The sequence below is a fragment of the Anoplopoma fimbria genome, chromosome 19 (genome assembly GCF_027596085.1).
Source record: "Anoplopoma fimbria isolate UVic2021 breed Golden Eagle Sablefish chromosome 19, Afim_UVic_2022, whole genome shotgun sequence".
Taxonomy (NCBI): Eukaryota; Metazoa; Chordata; class Actinopteri; order Perciformes; family Anoplopomatidae; genus Anoplopoma; species Anoplopoma fimbria.
Window position 1 is genome coordinate 17,715,254 of NC_072467.1, and position 13,420 is coordinate 17,728,673.

Here is a 13,420-nt window from a genome sequence, read left to right on the forward strand (position 1 = left end):
TACTGACATGATGTGGAGGTGTTAGAGAATGATAACATAGGAACAATCTGAACAGCATCACTAGTGAACATCTACCTGCACCATTCCCAAAACAAAACACAACAGAAACACTTTTCTGCACGATATTTTTGTTTTGATTTACAGGTCATGTACAAATTTGGTGCTTGTTTGGTTTGATGTCAAATCTGACCACCCCCTGCATATCAAATGCTCTCTATGAAACAAACTGGATGTATTAGAGCTCGGAGGCTCAGCTAAGTTTTGATTGAAGTGAAAGTTAGTTTTGTTGTGGCCGAAGAAATAGCTAAATCAGCCCGGCCTCTTAACGAGGGAGAGTTAAGCAGTGCTTGACTAAAGTGTGCGACGTCATGCGTCAGCATTTTTAAATGTAAGCTTTAGCAGAAATACTGTTGCTGATTGTGTATCTGAGCTTTCCACCGATTTACAAGTACAGTTGATGGAAAAGGGAAAAGACTTACATTACATATTCTCTTACTGTGGATAAGAGCGCTGATGTGACTGATACTGTACAGCTGTCAATCTTCGTCTTTGGAGTGGACTCCAGTTTATGCGTTACAGAGGAACTTTTGGGCAATTAAATCAATGCATAGCACAACCATGGGAAAAGACATATTTGAGAAAGTATAAATGTGTGAGTGAATTAAAACTGACCTGGACCAAACTGACGGGACTGACGATGCTGAAATGCTCTGCATGTTTGGAAGATGAACAAAAACCAACACAAGAGTCATCTCACTGATGCACATCTTCACTCCATCTTGAGGGTTTCCACAGCACAGAACCTTACCCCGAACATTAATGAACTGGCAGCCAAGAAAATATGCCAAACATTTGGCTCTGGCACATGTATACAGTGGGTACGGAAAGTATTCAGACCCCTTTAAATTTTTCACTCTTTGTTTCATTGCAGCCATTTGCTAAAATCGAAAAAGTTAAATCCATTTAAGGATTATGGAGGCCACTGTGCTCTTAGGAACCTTGAGTGCTGCAGAAATTCTTTTGTAACCTTGGCCAGATCTGTGCCTTGCCACAATTCTGTCTCTGAGCTCCTTGGGCAGTTCCTTCGACCTCATGATTCTCATTTGTTCTGACATGCGCTGTAAGGTCTTATATAGACAGGTGTGTGCCTTTCCTAATCAAGTCCAATCAGTTTAATTAAACACAGCTGGACTCCAATGAAGGAGTAGAACCATCTCAAGGAGGATCAGAAGAAATGGACAGCATGAGAGTTAAATATGAGTGTCACAGCAAAGGGTCTGAATACTTATGACCATGTGATATTTCAGTTTTTCTTTTTTAATAAATTTGCAAAAAATTCTACATTTCTGTTTTTTTCTGTCAAGATGGGTTGCTGAGTGTACATTAATGCGAAAAAAAATGAACTTTTTCGATTTTAGCAAATGGCTGCAATGAAACAAAGAGTGAAAAATTTAAAGGGGTCTGAATACTTTCCGTACCCACTGTACATAAAAGAAGAATGTAGCTTACCTAAATATGTTTTATTTTTGCATTTTACCCAATATCCTATCTATCTTGTTTTATAAAAGTTTACCCTGTTTGGCCCTCAATGTAGTCCAAGTTTTTACATTTGGCCCTCTCTGTGATTGAGTTTGACACACGTCTTCTAAATAATGTCTCCAATTGAAATGAGGGTTAGCTAAAGTTCAGTCAGGGAGACTCTTTTTACACATTACTCATCATTCCCTCTCTTTATCTCTCTCTCTCCTGCTTCTATTCAATCAGCTGACTATGGGTGTTAACTCCGAAGTTAACCAACCAGATTCTGCCACGATCTCCTTTAGCCTCTCAAATCGTTTCTATCAAATTTTAAAACCTTTCTCCTATCTGCTGCTTTAAGTTGTCACTTCAGTATGAACTGATGCGACCCGATGCGACCCCATTCACTTCCATTCCTAATCTCAGCATCACTACCCTGTAATATTCTATGTCTCGATGAGGTCTAATCGGCAACGACTCCTCACCATTCATTTTCATTTTACACTCCTTGTCATTCATAATCTCAGCCACTCTCTCCCCGTGACTACTCTATCAGCTGATTGTGGGTTTCACTTAAAGTTAACCAACCAGATTCTGCCACGGTTTCCTTAAGCCAATCACATCGTTGCTGTCAAACTTTTAAAATGTTCTCCTCTCTGCTGCTGTCAGTCATCATTTCAGCACGATCAGATGCAACCCTTCTCCACCCCAGTCACCTCCAGTCAGCATCACAGTCATGCTCCTCATCCATCATCGGAGGCAACGACTCACTACATCACAACCACCACCAGTGTTTGAACTCCAGGGGGGATTGTGCCTGTCTGACCTCAGCGTCACTGCCCCTCTGTTAGACGGTTTCGCTATGGAGTCCAATCGCCAAAGACTTTACATTATTCAATTCTTATGTGTAATAAATTATTGTTAAATTTTATCTAAGTCTCTCCTGATTGAAATTACAAATATCTAAACTGTCTAAGTGCCAAAGACTATACTTTATTGTACTGTTGGTGTGGAAGAGAAATGCTTGTGTGTTGTTTCAATGATTCTGTGCTGCAGCTTGATTAGGGCGCAAAACTTCCTGCTCTGCTGTGAGTCAGCTTTTTAGAAACCTTTTTCCCCCTTTTTGCAATGACGCTGACCTAAATTCAGCTAGTTTCCTAAGGCTCACTACAAAATACTCTACATGCAGTACGCCACATTGGAGCACATCAAATCCAGGGAATTTAAATGTTGTGGCAGAAAATGTATGAAACAAAACCTATTTGCATCCAGCTCTTGTTTTGACAAAATAAAAGCATGGATACCCAGTGTTTAATGACATAACCTGGTGTATGTTTTTATCCTCTGCATTAAATCACACAGCGGAAATAGGAATCTTCCGTATATTCAGCCCCATTGATTTACGTTAGGGATAAAAGGATGCACATAAAAGGCTTAAAATGATCAAGACCTTAAATGGGACATGAGCCCGATTTGCAAAACAGCCCCACATTGAAACACTGCTGCTGCTGCTGCTGCTTCGCAGGCTTTGTACTTGTAACACAAACACATACCCACTCACACCCGAAGATTTGAAAGAATTTGTTTTCGTGGCGTGAATCTAATTTGCTCTGCAAACCCTCCAAGATTATCTCCCTCTGAAAGCTTTTTGTGTTCCAATATTTAAAGACGCAAAAGGGAAAACACAGTCAATTAATTTTCCCTTTGTACCGACTCCGAGCCCCTTCAAATAGCACAGCCGCTTCTATCATATCAGAGCAAGTGCTGAATAAAGTACTTTTTCAGTTTCTTGCAGTCTGTTTGATTGCATTGCCACAAGCATGCTCGCACAAAAGTTGTTTGCAAAATGGTGTGCTGCTCCCAGCTAGTGCAAAAAGAGAACCCATCTGCACTTCCTCTAAGTAAATTAAACTATTTTTTGCAAGTTTTGAGCTGCTGCTTCTTAGGGTACAATGACAAACATAAGCTACTGACATGTGTGTGACAGAGAGTAAGAGATGAGGGTATGCAGCCTTGTGCAGAAGTTAACACATTAATTTAATCAAGCAGCGAGCAGTCAAATCTGTACTTACAATGTAACCGGAGACAAAGCGAGGCAGAGGACACAGATACACACAGGAAACTAAAACTGAGATGCGATGAACTGAAGATGTTTTATCGTAACTCTGCTGGCATTATCTGTCTGTTAAAGGCTTTATTGTTTAATAATTTCACTATCACTAATATTAAATGTTCAGAACCAATTGTTGTCATTTCATAGTGGTTTCATATAACCTGTCCTAGTTAATTTTTTGTTTGTCATTTCATAGTGTCCTGAATTTTAGTCCTGAACAGAGGCTCAAAAAATGTTTGAGTATTACGCTCCTTGGTGGGTTAATTGACATTGCTTGCAACACAAATGCAAACACAATTATGCAATGTGTGGTAATTTCATTTAATGAAGCAGTAAAACATATTTGGGGTACAGCCATTTTATTATATGCTCCATATCTTTTGCAAAATTTCATGCTTGAACATACCTATCTGCCTGAATGTGTGTGACATTTGCCTTGTTCATTAATTTAATCAAGCGAGCAGTCAAAAACAATGTATACACACAGGAAACTAAAACTGAGATGCGTGGCATTATCTGTCTGTTAAAGGAAGCATGTGGAATATTTAGGGGAATCTTTTGGCAGAAATGGAAAATAATATAAATTTAATACATTTTCTTTAGTATAACTCAAAATAAGAAACTTGTGTTTATGTCACCTTAGAATGAGCCATTTCTTTTTACTTACGAAGTGGTTCCTCCTCCTCACAGAGCCGGCCGCCATGTTTCTACAGTAACCTAGAATGGATGATCAACCAGCTTTGGCTTTCCGACCATGGTCTGAAAACACATGGGTACTGTTGCTTTGGTGTCCAGGGCCAGAAAACAAGACACAGGAAATCTCTGTTGGTCTTGAGGAGGTGCTGCATTTATTTCTGCCCAAACAATTCTGCAACTTCACTTAAAATCACTGCTAAACAAACTCCCTTCTGCCCCAATGCCGGCTTTTTCCTTCACACGCAATCGCCCCCGCTCTCTCTTTCTCTTGCTTTACCACTTACTTCACACTTCATACACTGGCTCTATACTATTCTCCAAATGAGCTATGCTACTCTTTCAACAATTTTCTCTAGTTCTCCTAGATGCTTGGCACACTGGAGAAGTTTCAACTCTTTGATATCTGCAACCTCACCTCTAGATGACGCCAAATCTTACACACTGGAACTTTAAAGTCGTGGCTTTTTGGCATCCAAACTGCGGTCTCCAATATAGAAATGTTCCACAATGGCTTCATTCAAACAAACACAGAACTGTTACAAACTGTAATGAACTGTTGCTGAAATGCTGAATTATTTCTGTTACTGGTTATTCTGGTGCTTGAGAGGGAGCGGTGGTACTGCTGGAGAACAGCATTGAGTTGGAAAAAGGCATGTTATCTGTTCTCTCACGGCTGTATGGCTGAAGAATTTCAGAGGATTTGTGAATGAAACAATCAAACATCTGACATATGTTTGTAGTACAAGTATAGAGTTGGAGTCAGGACATGTTCAGTCTGGCTTAAGAAAGCATCAAGACTAGAGGCAGAGGGAAATAACTAACCTGGCTCAGTCCAAAAAATAACAAAACAATACATTTTTGAAGCTCCCCAATAAACATGTTCTGTACAGAAACAGAGACGTTACAATGATAATTTGTGGTTTTAGTGGAAAATTCTTCATGGAACTGTCTCTTGGTAAACAATAGCAGTGCGCAGGTTTTCACATTCATTTCATTTCATTTATCAAATAGAATTAACTTCAGTGCACAATTTCCAAAATTTGTGTAAAATCCATCTTATTCCTCTTTCTCAAATATGAACACATCTACATTGTACACATTTTTTCAATTCAGTGGGTCTGGCTGAGGATATGGTTTTATGCATGTTGTCAATAAAAGTCCAAACAGCGGCTTAAAAATCAAAGAAAGAAGAACCTTCCATAACCTGCCTAAGTATCTTCTGTTTTCTTCAGTGAAAAAGTAATCCAGATATCTGTACATTCATGGATACACTGCAAACATAACTTCTCATAACTAATTCGGCATACTTTAAATAGTTCCAATTTGCCAACATATATATAAAAAAAATCTTCATTATTCATATGTTTTGGAGATAATTAAGGCTTGTGATGCCAGATACATCGTTATTATATTCCTGGGAAACTCACTCCATCTCTCCCTGTTCCTTTATCCACCATACAGAATTTTGCTGTGTTACCAATTGATGCGACCATATGATGCCAGACGTTTATGTCTTAGGGGGGCCCAATGCCTCACACAAACCAGATTTATTTTATCAATAATGCAAGAAATTGGCAATTTAGACTGGGATACTGATATTCTGATTGTATTACTCTTCTGTTCTGCACCACCATTTGTAGACTGATTTGATATTAGCTAACTAATCCTCATTACAAAAGTGGCTAATTTTTATTTGTTATTTATAGCTTCTTTTTTTTTTGCATTAGAAATGATAATGCACGACAAAGTGTTACGTCATATCCATCACAGTTTGTCTTAGCCTCTCAGGTCATGCTTAAGCCGCATTGGAAGTGTTACAGGAATGGGTTTTTTTACAGAAAAAGTGATAAGCGGGCTTGATACATGAGAGCGACGGGTAAAACTGCATTTCCTACTTATAAGGTGCATGTCTGAAAGCAGTTATTTAACTGCTGAGTTCTCCAAAGAAGAGAAGATACACGGCACTGCAATTCCAATCTGCAATTTCCTTATGCAAGCTGATTTATCTAAATGTGTACTCATTGGCTTTGATTGACCCGACCTTGTTGTTTACTCTTGTCTTTCCGTTGGCTCTCCAGCACAAAACTGCAGATTAGAGAGGCAGATTATATTGTCGTTTCCTTTCCCAAACTAACAAGCTTTTAATACTGTCAGCCATCCTTTTCTCCCCATCTTGCTGTTGTCATAGTGTTATGGTATGTACAATGACTGTCATTCCTTCTGCCTTCCTCTCTCTCCCTCCGTACAATGTGTGTGTGTTGCAGTTTGGCTACAAACATTAACCGTCATGACTCTCGGGAGATACACACACATATGTCTGCACACTCATTTACACACAAAAAGGAAATAACAAGACACGTGAAAAAAGTACACACAGGCATCACGGGGAGCATACATGATATGATAAGATAAGATAAGATAAGATAAGATAATCCTTTATTAGTCCTGCAGCGGGGAAATTTGCAGGCTTACAGCAGCATAGAGTAAAGTGCACACAAGAGACATAGTAAGGAAAGACAAGATTAAAAAAAAAAGTATTATAAATAAGCAATAAAAAACAGTAGAAAAACACAATAACTGAAATATAATATTTATAGACAGAGAAAAAAACTATTTTAACTATTATTGCACAGTGTTTTTATTGTCATGTGTCATGTGGTCTGCTGGGAGCAGAGCTGGTTGTGCAGCCTGACAGCAGCAGGAAGGAAGGACCTGCGGTACCTCTCCTTCACACACCGGGGGTGAAGCAGCCGGTGGCTGAAGGAGCTGCACAGAGCTGCCAGAGTGTCCTGCATGGGGTGAGAGGTGTTGTTCATCAGGGATGACAGCTTGGCCATCATCCTCCTGTCTCCCACCACCTCCACCGTATCCAGTGGACACCCCAGCACACTGCTGGCCTTCCTGACAAGCTTGTTCAGTCTCTTCTTGTCGGCTGCTGAGATGCTGCTGCTCCAGCAGACCACTGCATAAAAAATGGCTGATGCCACCACAGAGTTGAAAAAGGTCCTCAGGAGTGCTCCCTGCACTCCAAAGGACCTTAGTCTCCTCAGCAGATACAGTCTGCTCTGACCCTTTTTGTAAAGTGCGTTAGTGTGATTAGTCCAGTCCAGTTTATTGTTCAAGTGAACACCCAGGTACTTATAAGATTGCACAATCTCAATGTCCTGTCCCTGGATGTTCACTGGTTCCGGAGGACAGTGTTTACCCGGCGGAAGTCCACCACCAGCTCTTTGGTTTTACCAGAGTTGATCTGGAGGCGGTTCCGCCGGCACCATCCTATGAAGTCCTGGTTCAGTTCTCTGTATTCCCTCTCATCGCCGGCGGAGATGAGGCCGACGATTGCAGAGTCGTCAGAGAACTTTTGCAGGTGACAGGTAGCAGAGTTATATTTGAAGTCCGATGTGTAGATGGAGAAGAGGAATGGAGCCAGAACGGTTCCTTGTGGGGCCCCCGTGCTGCAGGACACCCAATCTGACTCACACTCCCTTAACCTCACATACTGTGGACGGTTGGTGAGGTAGTCCAGTATCCACGCAGTGAGGTGGTGGTCCACCCCGGTCTGCTCCAGCTTGTCCCTCAGAAGCAAAGGCTGGATGGTGTTGAAGGCACTGGAGAAGTCGAAGAACATGACTCTCACAGTGCTTCCAGCCTTTTCCAGGTGAGAAAGGCATCTTTGTAGCAGGTAGATGACAGCGTCATCCACCCCGATGCCAGATTGGTAGGCGAACTGAAGAGGGTCCGAAGATGAGATCACCAGGGGCGGAGGTGCACAAGGACCAGCCGCTCCAGGGTCTTCATCAGGTGGGATGTTAATGCCACCGGCCTGAAGCTGCTGAAGTCCTTGGCCCCGGGGTCTTTGGGACTGGTACCACGCAGGACGTCTTCCATAGCTGTGGTACCCTCCCCAGCTTCAAGCTCAAGTTAAAGATGTGCTCCACTATCCTGCACAGCTGGTCTGCGCAGGATCTGAGGACCCGTGGCTTTTCTCATCTTTATTCTCTTCAGTTCTTTTCTCACCTGGTTAATTGAGAGGGACAAGTTGGGGGAAGGGGGCTGTGTGCTGTAGGTTGTTGGAGTGGGGGTGGGGTGTTGGTGGAGTGCAGTGTTTGAGGAGTGTGGAGGGGAACCGAGTGTTGTGGAAAAGGGGGTGGAGGAGGAGGAAGAAGAGGGGGGTAATCCACAGGGGGTGCAGACGATGGGGGCTGCAGGGAGGTCTGGGTGGGGGGAGGGGCGGGTGGCTGATCAAATCTGTTGAAGAATAAGTTCAGATCATTCACCCACTGTTGGTCCCCCACAGGCTGTTGGTTGGGCCCCTTGTGGCCAGACATGGCCTTGAGGCTCTTCCAGACTCCGCTGATGTTGTTCTGCTGCAGCTGATCCTCCATCTTCGTCCTGTAGACATTTTTCCCTTCCCTTATCTTCCTCCTCAGCTCCCTCTGCACAGTCCTCAGCTCCTCCTTGTTTCCTGATCTAAAGACCCTCTTCTTCTCCTTGAGGAGGGTCTTTATCTCAGGATTGATCCAGGGTTTGCTGTTGGAAAAACACCGTACAGTCCTGGTGGGTACGGTGTTCTCCACACAAAAGTTTATGTAGTCCGTTATGGTATCTGTGAGACCCTCGATGTCCTCCCCATGGGCATCACTGAACACTTCCCACACAGTCGAGTCAAAGCAGTCCTTAAGAGCCTTCTCGGCTTCATCGGACCATCGTTTGACTGTGCGGGTCACAGCTGGCTGCCTGTGCACAAGAGGTTTGTACACAGGCCGGAGGTGCACCAGGTTGTGGTCAGATCTTCCCAGGGGAGGGAGGGGAGATGAAGTGTATGCCTCCTTGGTGTTGGCATACAGCAGGTCCAGGGTTCTGTTGTCTCTGGTGGGGCAGGTGATGTACTGGGTGAAGGTGGGCAGAGTGGAGGACGGAGGGGCATGGTTAAAGTCACCAGAGAGGAGGAGGAGGGCATTGGGGTGTTGTGTCAGCAGCCTGCTTATCGCCGAGTGTATGACGTCACAGGCCGCTTCTCTGTTAGCAGAGGGGGGAACATACGCAGCTATTGTGATAACGTGCGAGAATTCCCTCGGTAAATATACCGATGAAAAAACTGGTGAAAACCTGCTTTAGGTTGTCAAACACCGAGGAACAAATAAACAAAGAAACTACTAAAAGATAAGATAAGATAATCCTTTATTAGTCCCGCAGCGGGGAAATTTGCAGACTTACAACAGCGTAGCGTAAAGTGCACACAAGAGACATAGTAAATAGATTGCATGTTATCACAGAATGTGTTCAGCATGAGATACACCAGATATAATGTGGACTTTTTTATATTAAATAATTCAGTTATCCATCCATCCATCCATTTCCGGCCGCTTATCTGGGGCCGGGTCGCGGGGGCAGCAAGCTAAGGAGGGTCCTCCAGACGTCCTTCTCCCAAGCAACACTTTCCAGCTCCTCCTGGGGAACCCTGAGGCGTTCCCAGGCCAGACGAGAGATATAATCCCTCCAGCGTGTTCTGGGTCTACCCCGGGGCCTCTTACCAGTTGGACGTGCCTGGAAAACCTCTAAAGGGAGGCGTCCAGGGGCATCCTGATCAGATGCCCGAACCACAGGTTTTTAAGAAGAAATGTAACATTTTAGAAATGTATATCTTCCTAGAATCTCACTGGGTAACAAGTGTCCCTATTACACAACATTTTACCAGGACTAGCTCCAAATCCACTAAACCAGCCTTAATTTGAAGAAGATGTGAAACCATTGCATGAGTCTATGGAGCAGTGTCGGATAGTTGTCTGACCCTAGTTGGAGCTGGCTGATGCTACGTAAAAATCCACAATAGAATATTACAGAAACAGATTTTTAGTATTGTACAGTGTATTGTACATATTTTTATATTGCACACATTAATAAAGTAGTTTTTTTGGGATGTGTGGTCTACCGGGAGCAGAGTTGTGCAGTGTAATGCTTTCTCGCTTCGCAGGCTTCCATAAATCGTGGCTGTACCTGGACTGTGGTCGTGCCTTCTGCTATGGCCCTGCTGACACCAAATGCTACTACCATTATTATTATTAGTCACATTACTATTACTATTATCTGTACCATTACGCATATTAGCTTTGCTTCCACCCTGAAGCCCTTTTTGCTTTCTCGCTTCGCAGGTTTCCATGAATCGTTGTGGTACCTGGACCGTGGTCGTGCCTCCTGCTGTGACACCCACTGCTACTTCGATTATTATTATTAGTCACATTACTATTACTATTGCCTATTTCATAATTATAATTCTACTATAATAATTGCTGCTGTTATTATAAGTAGTCTTTTTTTTTTTTCTTCGTTACTCTGCTTACTTTTTTTTTTTTGCATACGGCTGCTAGTTTTCCCATTTCCCTGATATTTACTTTTTCAGTGTGAAAACCAGGTTATAGATCTGATCACAATACAAGCCAGACATTCTCCTGAAGTGATTGTTTTCCATATGCAATGTGTTGTGCATGCATTTCCACCTGCATTATTTTGGATTGTTCAGGCAATATCCTATGCAAGATTTCCTAGATATCTTGATACAAGTTGCAGATCCAAACAAAGTATCCAGACTCAGATTCCATTAATACCAGGCGTAAAGGGAGTCTCAAGGTACATATCTTCTCCTGTGTTTAAAAAACAAGCCTACTGGAAACCAGCAACAATACAAAATGCTGCTGAAAATTAAATAGAGCTGTTCGCTCCACAATTATTGTGGATCTGAGAGGTTTGTATGGTATATGGAGAATGGTTATATTCATTGAGTAATTGCAGTGTGTGTGAGCTGAGATCATTTTTATTTCTCTATGAGGATGTCTGTGTGTCCATCTCTGAATAGTGTTTGTACAGCTGTGTGTTCTTGTGTGTTTGTGTGTGCGTCTACTCTTTGTTTATAATAACATTAATCTAGTGTTCGTAAAGTTCTGAGAGTACCTCTGACACAACTTTGGGGTGCCTTGGTTGCTGAGTGGTGTTTGTGTTTGTTCCACCAAGCTTGCCAGAGTCTTTTTCCAAATTTTCCTCTTGGCTGCATCTTAAATTCTTAAGAAAACCTTAGAAATTCACCTATAAAGCAACATCAGTGCTGCTCAAACAGGAGCAACTTTTGGATCCAAATATGAACAACACATTACATCTAAAAACACAAACATCTCAGTAGCCTAAAGACGGATAAGCCAGCTAGGATGTAGAGTAGCAGATTGGATATCCATTTAGTAGTCTATGTTCATGTTAGTACTATTTCAGTGGAATCTGCTTGGCAATAACACTGTCTTGTGGTTACGCTCGTCCCGTAACCACAAGGTTGGTGGTTCGAACCCCTCTACAGTCCACATGCCGAGGTGTCCTTGAGCGAGACACCTAACCCCCAGTTGCTCCCCGGGCGCTTCTTAGCAGCCCACTGCTCCTCCGGGATGGGCCAAATGCAGAGAATTGTAATTTCCCCATTGTGGGACTAATAAAGGCTTAATTATTATTATTATTATTATTATTATTATTATTAAAACAAAGCAAAACAGGGAAATTAACAGTATTTTTTATTATAGGTGTCTCTAGCATTTTCTGGTAATTTTTTCCTTCCCTTTCTACTGGGAGGAAAATATTCTGAGCTGCAGAGAACACTGCGTACTTTCCTTTTGACACCTAAGAGGGTGAAAAACAATCAGATAATTTGTAGTTTTTGTTGTGATGTGTTTTCTGTGGGGCCCAGTGGTATTACAGGTGGGGCGCAGGGGGAAATGCTGATTTATTTTTTATTATTTTTATTTCAAGAACTTTATTGAGAACTTCACATATTACAAAAGTACAAAGTACACGGACATAAAACTAAGTCTATTGTAGCGACCCAGCAGGACTATGGGGGGGATTGATGGGGAGTTTGTGGGGGGAAGGAGTTGCCCTAGTTCAGCCTGATAGGCCAGTTGGGATAAGGGGCGGGAACAGCCAGGTTTCGTTTTTCGCTATGTTGTTTTTGGGCACTCCTCCAACCCCGTTAGTTAGTTGTACGGGAAGGTCAATAAAGCCTGGTTCTCCGGTTAAACACCAGCCACTCTGTGTCCTCCTCATTCCGCTAGTTAGCCCCGCAGTGTCGGACCGCAAACGCTACACTGGTGTCAGAAGTGGGATAGCCAAGCCTCCATTCCCCTCACACGCGCGGGCTACCACTGCTAGCTGCTACCACCGCTAGCTACTACCACCGCTAGCTGCTACCGTTGGACCGAGATGGCTGAAGGAGGAATCGGAGGGTCCGACCTCTTTAACCTATACACTCCGCCGGACACACCAATGATAAAACCAACTGATGCAAGCCAAGCTGTAAGGAGAAGGGAAGAAAGGTCTAACTCACCACTCGCCACTTTGCTGACTGAAGTCCCCGATTTTGTGAAGAAAAGCCCATTCCATGTTACCGCGACGGCCGGGCCACGCGCCGTTGAGAGAGAGGTAAACAAACATGCGTGCAGACCGGACTTCAACCAAACAGACGACGATGACGTCACCGCCCCGAAAGATCGTCAAGGTAAAGTGGGTGGCCAACCAAGGTCTATCCCAGAGTTACAAAAAGACAGTACAGCTCAAATAGAAGATGACTTCATGCAAAGAATGAGCATGGCAATGGAGCGTGCTTTTGGACATTTTCTTAATAGCTCTAGAGGCAGCATAATGTCCATGATGGGGGAATCACAAGGCTGTGTTATTAAACCACATGAAGCAGGGAACCATGCTGATGCTAATAAAGCTAACAATGCTTATGCAACAGTTGCTCTTGACAGAAATGCTAAGGTTCCCCTCGACGTACCATATTCCAAGTCTAACCCCCAGTCCGGCAAAGGTACGGAGGCAGCTACTTTCCCTAGGGGGAGGCTTGACGGGTGTAGCCCCCCCCCATCGTAGCCCCTGTTAGTTCCATGGCTGTTGCTAACCAACTAGCTGACCTGGTTCCGGCTCTGACTACTGCACTTACTGCTGCCTTGGGTACTCTCCAAAAACCAGGCCCAAACCCCATCCCCAGGGGCAGCCGCATAAAATTGGGACGTTATGATGGCCTCACATCTTGGGAAACATACTGCGCCCAGTTTGAGC

General features: G+C 43.2%; 1 protein-coding gene across 1 annotated transcript in view; it reads right to left on the minus strand.

The window, feature by feature from the left end:
* The window catches only part of LOC129107956 (polypeptide N-acetylgalactosaminyltransferase 18-like), a 204,446-nt gene that overhangs the window by 170,851 nt on the left and 20,175 nt on the right, over positions 1-13,420 (minus strand).